Genomic DNA, 12849 nt, shown 5'->3' with positions numbered 1-12849 from the left:
AGACTGGTCGATGTGAAAGGCAGTAAACACCTTAGGGAGAAAGGAAGGACGAGTCCTTAGAACAACCTTGTCCAGATGGAGAGAGAGGAAAGGAGGTTTAGAAGAAAGAGCCTGGAGCTCACTCACTCTTCTGGCAGAGGTGATGGCAACCAGGAAAGTAGTCTTAAGAGTCCGAAGACGAAGAGGGCAACTATGAAGAGGCTCAAAAGGAGCGCACATCAGTTAGGTTAACACCAGGTTCAAGTCCCACTGAGGCATTACGAAAGGGACAGGAGGAAACATATGAGTAATGCCCTTAAAGAATCTAGCAACAACAGGGGACTTGAAAAGAGAAGGCTGATCAGGAAGCCGCAAGAAGGCAGAAACAGCTGAAAGATATCCCTTGAGGGTGCCCAGAGCAGAGCCCTGCTGGGGCAGGGGAAAGAAGAAAGAAGAGAACTTTAGAAAGAGGGGTGGAAAGGGGATCCACAGCCTTTGCTGTGCACCATGCCACAAATTTGTTCCACCTGCAGGCGTATACCGTTTTAGTAGTGGGACGCCTGGCTGCCAGAATGACTTCACAGACTTCAGGAGGCAAGTCAAATGGCATCAACTGTCGCAGCTCAAACTCCACGCATGGAGGTGGAGGCTGGACAGGTTCGGGTGAAGGACCGTCCCCTGCTGCTGCGACAGAAGGTCCTCCTGAAGAGGCAGTCGAATCGGGGGATCGATTGACAGACTGAGTAGCTCGGGATACCAGTACCTTCGTGCCCAATCCGGAGCCACAAGAATGACTTGGGCCCGGTCGCGCCTGATCTTCTTCAGCACTCTGGGCAGAAGTGATATAGGCGGAAAGGCGTACAACAGACCGCAACTCCACTTGCGACGAAAGGCGTCTCCGAGCGAGTGCCGCCTTGGAAATTCCAACGCGCAGAACTGATGACATTGCGCATTCTCTTCGGTGGCGAATAGATCTAACCAAGGCTCTCCCCACTGCCGAAAGAGATCTTGCGCCAGGTCAGAGTTCAGACGCCATTCGTGATCCATCATGCACCGGCGGCTGATGTTGAACCACCAGGGTGATGCCCTGATGTTCCAGCCATGTCCAGAGGCGCAGAGCCTCCTGACAAAGGGTCCACGACCCCACCCCGCCCTGTTTGTTGCAATACCACATGGCGGAGGTGTTGTCCGTGAACACCTGCATTACACTTCCCCAGACAGAGGGAAGGAATGCCTTCAGTGCAAGCCGGATCGCCCGCAGCTCCAATAGGTTGATATGGAGCCGGGACTCCGCCGGAGACCAGAGGCCTCTGATCTCCGCCTCTCCCATGTGGCCCCCCCCATCCCAGGAGGGATGCATCCGTCACCACCTCATGCTCCAGGTGGGGTAGGGAGAGGGATCTGCCACTGACCCAATCGCGGTCCGTGAGCCACCACTGCAACTGTCTTGCAGTGACCTCTGAGATCAGGACGTGGTCGGACAGGTTGCCCCGATGTTGGGCCCACTGGAACTTCAGGTCCCACTGCAGAGCCCGCATCCGCCACCTGGCGTGATGTACCAGCAGGATGCAGGAGGCCATCAGACCCAGCAGCCGCAGCACCAACCTGACCGAAACTCGGGATAAAGGCTGAAAGATCGGAATCGGAGCCTGAATATCCAGACCCAGCTGTTCTGGAGGATAGACCCGAAACAGCGCCGAGTCCAGAACCGCTCCAATGAAAAGAAGCTTCTGGGAGGGACTCAGATGCGACTTCGGCACGTTGATGGAGAACCCCAGCAAATGGAGGAGGTCGGCCGTAGTCTGGAGGTGGGAGACGACTGCCTGGGGCGAGCCAGCCTTCAACAACCAGTCGTCGAGATAGGGGAAGACTGGAACCCCTAACCTGCGCAGATGAGCTGCGACCACCGCCATCACTTTCGTGAACACCCGAGGGGCACTGGTAAGGCCGAAGGGGAGCACGGTAAACTGAAAGTGCTCGTGGCCTACTGTGAACCGCAGGTAACGCTGGTGGGCCGGCAGGACGGGGATGTGGAAATATGCTTCCTGCAAGTCCAACGCTACCATCCAGTCTCCAGGGTCTAGGGCAGCCAGAACCGGAGCTAAGGTGAGCATTTTGAACTTCTCCTTCTGGAGGAAGGCGTTGACGCCCCTGAGGTCCAAGATAGGGCGAAGGCCCTCTTTGCCCTTCTTGGGAACCAAAAAGTAGTGGGAGTAACAACTCTGCTCTGACCCCAGACCGGGGCTAAAACTGGGGACGACGTCGTCCGAAGACGGCGCCGGGGGCGGCACCATAGGGGTCGGCACCGGCGGAGGGGTCGTAAGGTCAACCGGCGTTGACCAGGATCCAGGCCTGGATCCCACGGGGCCTGCGGCGTCGGAACCAAAGTCGATGACGGCACCGGGGCCGAAGCCGCCGGCTCACTAGGCTTCCCAGTCGGACCTGGGGGGCCAGAAGGCGCGCCGGCAGGCCTCAACGGCGGAGCGAGACTCCTCATGGCCACAAGGAAGTCCCGAATCTCGCCAGAGTCGCATTAGACCCAGGGACCGGAGGGTATGGGGTCAGATGCGACTCCTGCAGCTCCGACGGAGCCGCGCAGGTGGTGTCACCCGAACCCTCAGCTGAGTCACGCGACCGGCGAGGGGAGTCAGAAGAGCGATGTCGCCTCTTCCACTTCTTACTGTGCCTCGACTTGCCTGAATGCGAGGACTTCGAACCCGACGAGCGGCGATGGCTTCGGCTCCGCGACCGGTCCCTCGACCTCCTCCTCGATGGGATCTCGAGCCATGTCTACATCCGTATTGAGAAGGGCTCCCAAATAGGGTTGGATCTGGAGGGCATGGAGGTGGGATTTTTCAGCGTTGATGGTCAACCCAAATATGTGGAGCAGATCTATTGTGATTTGTGTACACTTGCGACATAGCTGGTGAGTGACACACTTGATTAGCCAGTAGTCCCGGTAAGGGAAGAAGTGAATGCCCTGTCTGCGCTGGTGTGTGGCCACCACCGCAAGGCATGGTAAGCACCAGAGAGGAAGTAGTAACCCTAAAAGGGAGTCCTTTAAATGGATAGTGTTTAAGGCTGACCTTGTTGTATTGGTATATGGAAATAAGCTTCCTTCAGGTTGAGAGCAGTCATGAAGTTGCCCTAATAGAGAAGTGGAATAACATCCTGGAGGGTGACCATATGACAGTGTTCTGATAGAATGTATTCGTTTAGTGATCTGAGGTCCAAAATAGGTCTGACGGACCCATCCTATTTAGGTATTAAGCTGTGCACTCCTGTAACCTGTTGATGGTGGGGAACGGGTTTACAGCTCCTTTAAAGAGTAGTACATGGGCCTCTTCTTTGAGAAGTTATAGGTGTTTTGGAGGGAGTCTGTTTGAAAGGTGGAACAGTGGGAGGCGTGGAAGTGAGCTCCAGACATTAACCATGTTGAATAATATCCAATACCCACTGGTCTTAGATGATGGACTGCCATTTGGGGAAAGAGCCTGGAAGGCACCCTGACAAATGTTGTGTAGTCTGGGGGAAGAAGGGGCAAGTGAGGGTTTGGTGGCGGATGCAGCTCCTTTGGGGGAGCCACCATTTCCTCTGTGTGAGAAGTTGGCCTGATGTATGATGTCACTAGTTATAGTGTACACCTTATATCAGTCCAAATACCCTTATGGTGATTGGTTGTAAAGTCAACCTTATAGACCAGCTATCCTAGTGGTAGCATGGACAAGAGCAGTCTTAGGCTAAACTCTGAATGGCATGTGAAGCCAGCTGTGATACCATATATAATCCCTTGAATACCAAATGAAAGGACACCACAACAGATATATATATAAAATAAAGTGTATTTATTCTAAGCAACCCTCAGCACTCTTTATGAGATTAGAGGTAAGTACAACACAGTCTTATTTAAGCATACATTAAGTCACACAGGTAAGTAATACAGTTAGGCCCTGGGGGCCACGCAAACCATATACTAAGTAAGTGGTATAAGAACCACTGTCACGGAAATAGAATAGGCCTAGGCCTAGGGAATCGCTGGGGCTACACTACACTAGCGTTAGTTAGGAAGTGGGAGGCCCACGGGATTCGTGTGCAGAGTGGAAACACTCACGCGTAATGCGTAAAAGTCAATAGCAATAGTACAGTTTAGAAAACGGTAGATTTAGGACACTTCCGGAGTAGCTAGGAAGTTGAGACTTGAAAACTAGACACTAGGATAGTCACTATCCTGATGAGCACCGGAGTACCCAAGTTACCTAGCCCACAGGCTGCGGGTGCATAGGGGTGAAGATGCGTCGTTTTCGTCGTCGACTCCTATGGATGCCTGAAGAAAGACGCTGACAGGCAGTCAGTGAAGAGTGTCCGGTGGATCCCAAGGCTGGGATCAAGAAGAGAGGAAACCTGCAAGCAGAAGGGACAGAGTCAAGGTCACTAGCCAGTGACCACGTGGAACCAGGAAGGAACCAGGCGATGTCGTGAAGATTGCAGGTGAAGGTGAAGCTTGTCGCTGCAGCCAGGAGGACCAGGAAGCGTCGAGGACGACCAGGACCAGGAGGCGAGCTGTCCCACGAAGGCTCTTGCTGTCGGCGGCGTCGAAGTTGGACTAGGACTCACCAAGCCTTGGCAAGCGGAACCCACGAAGAACGAAGGACTTGCTTCTGGTGCAGACCAGGAAGGTCTGGGGTGCTTCTTCATTGCAGAGAAGCGGGAGCCAGTCTGGAGGAGCCAAACCAGCGCAGAAGATTTCAGGGTGCGTCGTCACAAAGGCCACTAGCCAGCGCGCAAGCAACCGGACAGACGCGGCAAGCAGGAAAATGCTGAAGGGCCCCACGCAGGACTCGTGGAGTGTGGGGGGCTGATCTTCGGTGCAGATGGTGCTTGGGGTTGGGGCTTCTCAATCCCCGGTGCACAACTTCGAGGGTACCTCAGAAGCTGCGCTTTAAGTTACTAGCCACTTTTTCCAGGTAGCCGGTCCCACGTCGCTAGTCGCCTCCACGGATCTCAGCTCTGCTGTAGATGTGGATCAGGGTCGGAGAAGTCTGGAAGTCAAGGCTCTGGTCAGGCTCTGCAGTCGGTTCCTCGTAGAACGTGGGCAAAGCAAAGGGTAGTCTCTTGATGGTGCCTGTTTGCACAGGGTAGCCACTCCTTGGCTACAAGGGAGATTCTTCAGTCTTCTTCTTTCGTCGAATGTCGAAGGTCCAGAGTTTCTGTTCAGTTTTGCAGGTTCAGGATAATCTAAAGTCTTGAGGCCCAACTCCCACTCTTATACTAATCTTGGGTGCTGGGATACCTGCTAGGTCACGCCTTATGGGTGGGACCTGGGAGGGGGTGGTTACACCCACTTCCCTTTGTCCAGTTTCGCGCCAGAGCTGGGGCTGGAGTGCCCCAGCGCCGGTTTGAACTGGACTATGCAAGGAACACCTTGTGTGCCCCAGGCATGTCTCATTCCTTTCAGCCCACCCTGCCCCAATACACTAAAGGCTGTCTGGGGAGGTGCTATCACCTCCCCAAGCAGGAAACCTATTGTCCAGGCCTCCCTGGCTGGGATCACTCCCAGCTGCAGGAGGTCAGACTTGTGTCGTGGCAGCAGCATCCATTTTGTGATGCTGAGGCTTTGGTCAGAGGCTAACAGTTGAAGTATGATTTTAACATGTCTTTCCCTCTAGAAGGGGGGAATAATATTCTCATGTCCAGAAATGGCATGGGGGTATTATTCCACAGTGTTAGACACCTTACACGACATGTTTCGATAAAGCCAAACCATAGTTACCATAACCATCTAAGATTATAAGGCACTTTAAGAGTATATGGTAGGCTATATCATAGAACAGCTATAAGGACAAGGTTCCGAAAGCTGCAGACAGGCTCAGCTCATGCTAGAGCACCATCTCACATGTTACCAAGCACTCTGCCTCCAGGATTGTCAAGGCCTGCCATAGGAGTGACTGATAGGTACACATGTGTCTATATGTAAGTTAGGTATAGGAATACTACACCTAAGCAAGGGGTGATTACACGACCTTGCCCCAGCTGAGTGATCAGCAAGTTGTGTCAAAATGGAAGGCCAGGCCAGGGGTGGCATAATACATGCTGCAGCCCCTGGTAGGCCTAGGGTACACCTATGCCCTGGGTACCTAGGGTACACTGTACAGGGGCCAATAAGGTGATCCTATCCAAATGGGTTATGCACCTAAAGTACATAGTATTAATTTAGAGAGAGAACAGCAGGGCTGTGGGTCTGATTAGCAGGCCCACAGCCACATCTAAGTCGAAAACCAGTAAAGCAAAAGCAAAAAGTGGGGGTGAACATAGCAAGCAGACCCTACTCTCCTACACTCTGCTTTTAGTATTATTGCTCAGATGGACCCTTAAAAGTATTCCCTGGGAGAGGATTGCTGTCCCTGGGTGCGCTGGTAAGACAGGTGACTTCAGAGGAGGTGGTCTTCGAGCATCCACAATAGGAAGTAAGGTAAAAGGAGCAGGTGTTTGAAGTGCTCCCATCGTCTTAGCTGTCCCTGTATCCTTTCTAGTTTTTAATAACATTTGGTCAACTTGTGGACCAAAAAGGAGCTGGCCTTCAAAGGTCATGTTTAGCAGATTCTTCTGAAGGATAAGTTACTTACCTGTAATCCTAGTTCTCTTCCAGGGGTATTCTCATCAAAGTCATAAGCACTGAATAATCCCCACCCACGTGCAGGATCCCGGAGCATATAGAAATATACATATATATGTGTATGTTCGGGCCCACAAGTGTAAAACACTTGCGAAACATACATACATATATACATATTGTTCGTTGTTTATCCAATGTACCCATTCGCTTGGAGCGCTCTCCAGCTGGTGCTCTACGTAGGGGTCGGATCCAAACCCAATTTTAATATACAAAGCAAGGAACGTGGCACTCTGGAACTGGTTTAAGGCAAAAATGTATTCTTTTTGCAACCTTCACAAACCAAACATATATGTATATACACATATATAAATATGCAGCCTAAAAATTGTCCCAATAGGGCAAAATGCCAAAATTACCTAGGTTTCTCTTGTATGAAAATCTCCTAAATACACCTTGTAATAGAGAACATACACTGTATTAGTGTCATACAAGCATCCTTTATTTTCAGAAAGAAAAAAACAAGTGATAGCAGGCAGTTGGCCCATAGGCCACCAGTTGGAGACCCACGTTGAGGTGTTCTTGCTTTCGATCACAATTGTGTTGAGCTTGAGGCAGTTGGCTTTTCTCCAGTTAGGGACTTCAATCATGCGGGCTGTGAACATTTCCCTTGTGTTGGGGGACTGGTCTGAGAGGGAGAATATGAGTTTTCTGTCATCAGCATAGGAGAGGATGTTGATGTTGTGTGTGGAAGACATGGGCCATAAGGTTCATGTAAGCGCTGAAGAGGGTGAGGCTTAGCGATAAACCTTGAGGCACTCACAGATGGGTTTGCGGGCTTCCGAGGAGTAAGGTGCTAGGCTGACAGCTTGTTTTCTAGTCTTTAAGAAGGAGCAGATCCAGATGAGAGTGAGGCCTTGGATGCCAGTCTCGTGCAGGAGCCTGATGAGGATTGGTTTCGAGACATTGTCAAATACTGTAGAGAGGTTCAGGAGAATGAGGGCCGCCATGACTCCTCTGTCAAGGATCAAGTGGATGTCGTCTGTGGCAGAGATGAGTGCTGTCTCTGTACTGTGGTCAGACCTAAACCCAGACTGCATTGCAAACAAGGGCTGATGGGTACTCAGATGGTCAGTGAGGCGTTGGTTGATTTGTTTCTCTAAGTCCTAGTCCGGGTATTTATAGAAGTGAGACGGGTCTGTAGTTGGTGAGTGTGTTTAAGTCAGCAGGTGGTTTCTTGAGCAGGGGCATTCCAGTGGAGTGTTTCCAGCTGTTCAGGAATGTGACTGAGTTGATGAGGCATTGTGGACGGGTGTTAGTGCTTATCTGATTGGTAGATATCCTTTGGTGAAAACGTGGTAGCAACAAGGATAAAAAAGGGCCCCCGAGTGGATGGTCTTCATGGTTGCAGGGGTTTCAACAGTATTGACTGAAGGCCACGTGGTCAGGGTTAGTTCTTTGTCCGTGATGGGAAGATGAGTTGCAACAGTGATGGTGTCCGGTTGAGGGTTGAAGTTGCCATATATGGAGATGATTTTGTTAGAGAAGAATTCCTAGAGTTTGTTGCAAAGGTTTTGTGAGGCGGTGCTGTTGCTGGAGGTGGCAGAAGGCACAGTGAAATCTTTGGTGATGGATATGATTTCCTTGCTGGGAGGATTTGGATGTGTTATATGGTATGGCTGTGTTGCCTTACCATTGAAAACAATTACAACAACTTTCTTGGGTCCAGTCAAGCTCGTTTTAACATCCTTTAGCTCAACCCTGGGTAGCTATGACTTCAAGTAGCAAGGCCTGAACAAAGAAATTGGTGTAAAGCATTTAACAGTATCAAACAACAAAGTAAGAAATCCACACAACATGAAAGAAACACAAAACCAATTTATAACAAATATTATATTTTTTATGCATTTTTAGAGTCCTTGATTAACAAAATCCACCAGAGGGTTCCGAAGATACTCGTTTGTAAAGATTTATTCAACCGTAAACAAGCATTGGTCAATCAAATGTTAACAAACTTTTCAAATGTTTGTGACAGTTAGTTTGGCTACTCCGGCCCAGCTTTGGTGACCAAATCTAACAGGGAGAAGGTCTGAGGGGCCTTTGGAGTAGAGTTGGAGAGTTAACTGGCCATCAGAGCATTTTCTAGTCCATTTCCAGACTTCATGGCATGAGCGCCATAGACTTTAATTGAGTGATTTTGATGCTGTGGATACAGCAGGCAAGGATGCTCAAGGATTCTCCGGTTAAGGTGCAGTCAATGAGGGTGCCTTTGACATGAATCCTTGGTCCACTGGTCTTGTAGGGCAACTTTGGCCACAAAAGTCGTGGTCCCTTGAAGTCATTTTTGAGACCCTGGAAGTACAGCTGCGGCAGGGCTACTGGTCTCCATACTCCACAGTCCTTGCAAAATCCTTTAGTGGGGGCTTGTGTCTCGCTTGGGCAGCCAGTCAGGAATCTAACGACACTCCCGGGCACAGCCGATTTGGGTGCCACTTTTGACCGTCGAGAATCGGTCTCTTGTTGGCGTCCAGCAGCTGTCAGTTGTGATTCCTCCGAACTGGCTACCAATTCACCAGTTTGAGCTTATTCAACTTTAATGTTCCTGGTGCTGTTCCAGGAGGGCAGCCAACTGACCCTTGGAGACATTACTACTGTCTGGGGCTGTGGATTGACTTTCCCCAAGGCAGCTCAAGACAGATTCCTAATTTCGCTAACCTAAAGTGCAGCAGGTGCAAACCTGCAGACGATGCGGTCTCTCTTTGTGCAGTCCAGGGTCCACAGGGCAGTCTTCCTTCAGTCCTTGTTCCTGCTCCGACCTGAACAGAGGTTCAGAGTGCCATACTTAACCTGAGAAAGAGCCCTAAGTGGACAACACGGTCACAACCCAATGGGCTCCCAGGTCCCCTCGGTCTTGGTGATGATTTTCCGGCAATGTGTGGCATCTGGCAATCCGAGAGTGCACTATTCTAGCCACTCTCAAGACGTCTGAAACTTTTCTCAACTGTGAGAAGGTTGGTAGCCCTCCCTAGAGGTTTGGCTACTTGGGGGTACATGCCTACAGAAAAACCTGTTTGGGCACTGGTCGTCTAACCTATGTGGCCCTGCCTCAAGCCTGTCTACCTAAACAAATGGCAGCCCCTCTGGAGTGTTATCGCCATTTGCCCACCAAAGTCGGCTTTGCTTTGAAGCTCCCCTTTTGGGATAACACCCTGAGTGGCTTCCTAAATGGGGAGATGACACCTCTCCCTGCAGCTTGGTTGCTATTGTTGTCAAGCCTGGGAGTCGTTCACATTACTCCCAGGGAGGTATTAAGCAGTCTGTGGGCCAGTGCCTGTGTGAGGCCACTGGACCAGCTGGATCACAAAGTGGCAACTTTCTAAAAGTTGCTTTACTTTAATAGTGACATTAAATTTGACTCGGGTTTCAGGTCTGGTTTAATGTCATGATTAATTGGATACCTTACAGCACCCAGTTACGCAGTCCCATTTAGGAGTTAGCTAGATACTGTAATCGCATTCTGGATTTTTCACAAGGAGCATATCCACACACAAAATAGTTCCCTTTATTGCCTGGGACTACTATGCCAATGTGCTTTGAGAATTAATATATATATTTTCTTTTGAACTTAAAATCATTTTTTTATATTTGTGAGGGCCTGACAGCTTTCCCAACAATTAAATTCTTTCAGAAGCGATAACAAAACAAACGGTGACAAAGCCGAGAGGCTGGCAGCTAGTGCCAGATCTATTGGCGTTGCTAATGCTGGTTTATATCCATGTTGGCTGGTATAAGATGGCCATATATTCCTCTTCTAGGTTTGTCCTTAATTAACCTGTTTGTAGCATGTGCCGTTGTAGAGACACATGCTCTGCGTACTCCTGCCATTTAATTTTTGGTGCAGATGTTAAAGTGGGTTGTTTGGATCCCACATTATACCATCGTCCAGACAGGAGAAATTGGATCCACTGTCTTAGGGCTTCAGAACATGTTTGTGTCGGCTCTTTAAAATGCAGCTTCCCTACTCCTTTCAAGACAAAGCCTTTGTGTAAAGTAATGACTCTCACAGCAAGTAGTAGTGGCTCAAAGCAGAAGTAACCACAGTGAACTGTGAGCTCTCTGCTCATGGCTTTCCCCTCACCTTCCTGAAGCAGTAATCCGAGACGTGCAGGCTCTGCCTATCAATTTCCTTACCTTGAAAAATAAGCTGCAATCTGCTCTGCAACCCAACCATATAGCAAATGGCATGGTTTAAGACGACCTAATCAGCGGTTCTTTGCATACAGGAACTTAAGGGAATTTCTAAAGGTATCCCTATCTCTAGCCCTCTACACTTTAATGTCTGTATCTCCAGCCATAGGAATGTAGGCAATACACTTCATCCGTCTTTGGTAAGCTGTTTCCATCCTCCATATTCTGCCATGCTAAATCAAGGGCTTCCAAAATTGATCCCACTTGCCTCAGAACTCAGATTCACACAACACTCTCTCATATTTCACTATACTAATTCACCACTAATCCTTTATGGGATCCGGAGTAGCGTGCTACTCGCCGAAAAAAAACGCTTCAACACCCCATCAGTGGTAAAATGCACTATATAAATGTAAACCTTTTTCCCTCTATCCCTCCGCTATCCTTCGCAATTTAAATAACTAATATCCACCACTCAAATTACTTTCATATTTCACTATACTAACTCAACACTAATCCTTTATGGGCTCCGGAGTAGCGTGCTACTCGCCGAAAAAGAGCTTTGACGCCTTGTCAGGGGTAGTAAGCGCTAAAAAAATGCAATTACAATACATCAGAATTGCTGGTTGATGCCGATGGTCTGGGCCAGAGGGCACCTTCGTTTTTGGCACAGAGTCTGGGCGGCGGCGAGGCACATGTAGTGGATACCAAAGGTCAGCTTCAAGAGTTTCTTCGGCACTGACGCGGAGCTAGACAGAGCGTTCGAAGTAAGTGGTCGGTGCCAACCATGTCCTGAAGGCAGTGGCTGTTCGAAACCCTGCGTGGCTGTGTGCATCTTGGAGGCGGGCTGCTCGACTTGAGTGATGGGGAGGAGGTGCCATACTCACAGAATGTTGAGCTGGCGGCAGATCCTCAATTTCACGCACAGAACCGGAGCTGTACCCGGTGGAGAATGCTTCTTGATCTACAGCAGAAGGTCATGGATGATGATTCTCTTGATGTCCTCAAGGGGGACAAAGAGGTTTGAAGTGTTGTTGCCACCCCTGCGTGACATCTCAAGGCGTTGAGCTTGACAGTAACGGAGAAACTTTTTGGACTGAAATGAATGGCAGGCATTGAAGGTGGCCTTGTTGTGCTCAGGCGAGAGACATAACTTAAAGACCTGAAAGACATCACTGAAGTAGGGGAGGAATTTATGTAGACAGAATAGCGTACCACAACGGTGTAAACCTGGAGCATGGAAGCACACGCCCAAACCGGACGACAGAAAGAAAAAATCCAACAATAGAGCCAATGACCATGTGCATTACCAGCGAGAGGAGGAGTCACACTACCTTGTGGCTCGAACAACTTCTTCGAAGAAAAACAACTTGCATACATCCAGGCCCTAAAAACTAGTTGCCAGAAGTTATGCACAGCAGGTGTATTTACAGCCACACATGCCTCGAACACAACTTTGTTCCTTTAGTCCCTTCATCTGCATCCTTTCAGTTCAAAAAGCCTAGTCTAAAATACTTTATGCACCAATAACAGACATTTTCACATCTGCTTTAGATAAATTCAGAAACTCCCCATTGATTGTTCTTCTTTGATATATCCCAGTATCTTTGATAGATGTAGTTTTCAAACATCCAGGACATTGCATCGGCTAACATAGGCCTCCTTTTCAACGTTAAACTGCACTATGCAGCAACTGTTGATCTTTGGCACACTGCCACCATGGTATTGATCTTTTTTTAACTCATTACAAAGAATAAGCTAGAATAGTGCTGCTTCTAAGTGGGCTGTATTAAAAGCAGTTTGTGAATTGTTCCCTGTAGCACTTCCTGTACGTGTTTGCATCTGCCTCTCGTTACTTTGAGGATGATCCATCATAAAATTAGGCAACTTGTATTTTCACTGCCATTTCTGAGGTTATCGATGGATTCAACTAGGACCTATAACGTTCTGCAGAGCTCTCTAATGTGTATATAGCAGCCCCATGTCTAGATTCTAATGACCAGAGTTCATCTTACACACCGTTTTCCATTACTTGTATGTTGTTTTTATTCAAAACTTCACACACGGTGCAA

At 49.1% G+C, this 12849-nt stretch overlaps 1 protein-coding gene across 4 annotated transcripts in view; it reads right to left on the bottom strand.

Annotated features, from left to right (window-relative positions):
* The window catches only part of CNOT10 (CCR4-NOT transcription complex subunit 10), a 418130-nt gene that overhangs the window by 181830 nt on the left and 223451 nt on the right, over positions 1-12849 (bottom strand). The window lies entirely within an intron of this gene.

The sequence above is a fragment of the Triturus cristatus genome, chromosome 10, assembly GCF_964204655.1.
Source record: "Triturus cristatus chromosome 10, aTriCri1.1, whole genome shotgun sequence".
Lineage (NCBI taxonomy): Eukaryota > Metazoa > Chordata > Amphibia > Caudata > Salamandridae > Triturus > Triturus cristatus.
This window is presented reverse-complemented; position numbering and strand designations above follow the sequence as displayed.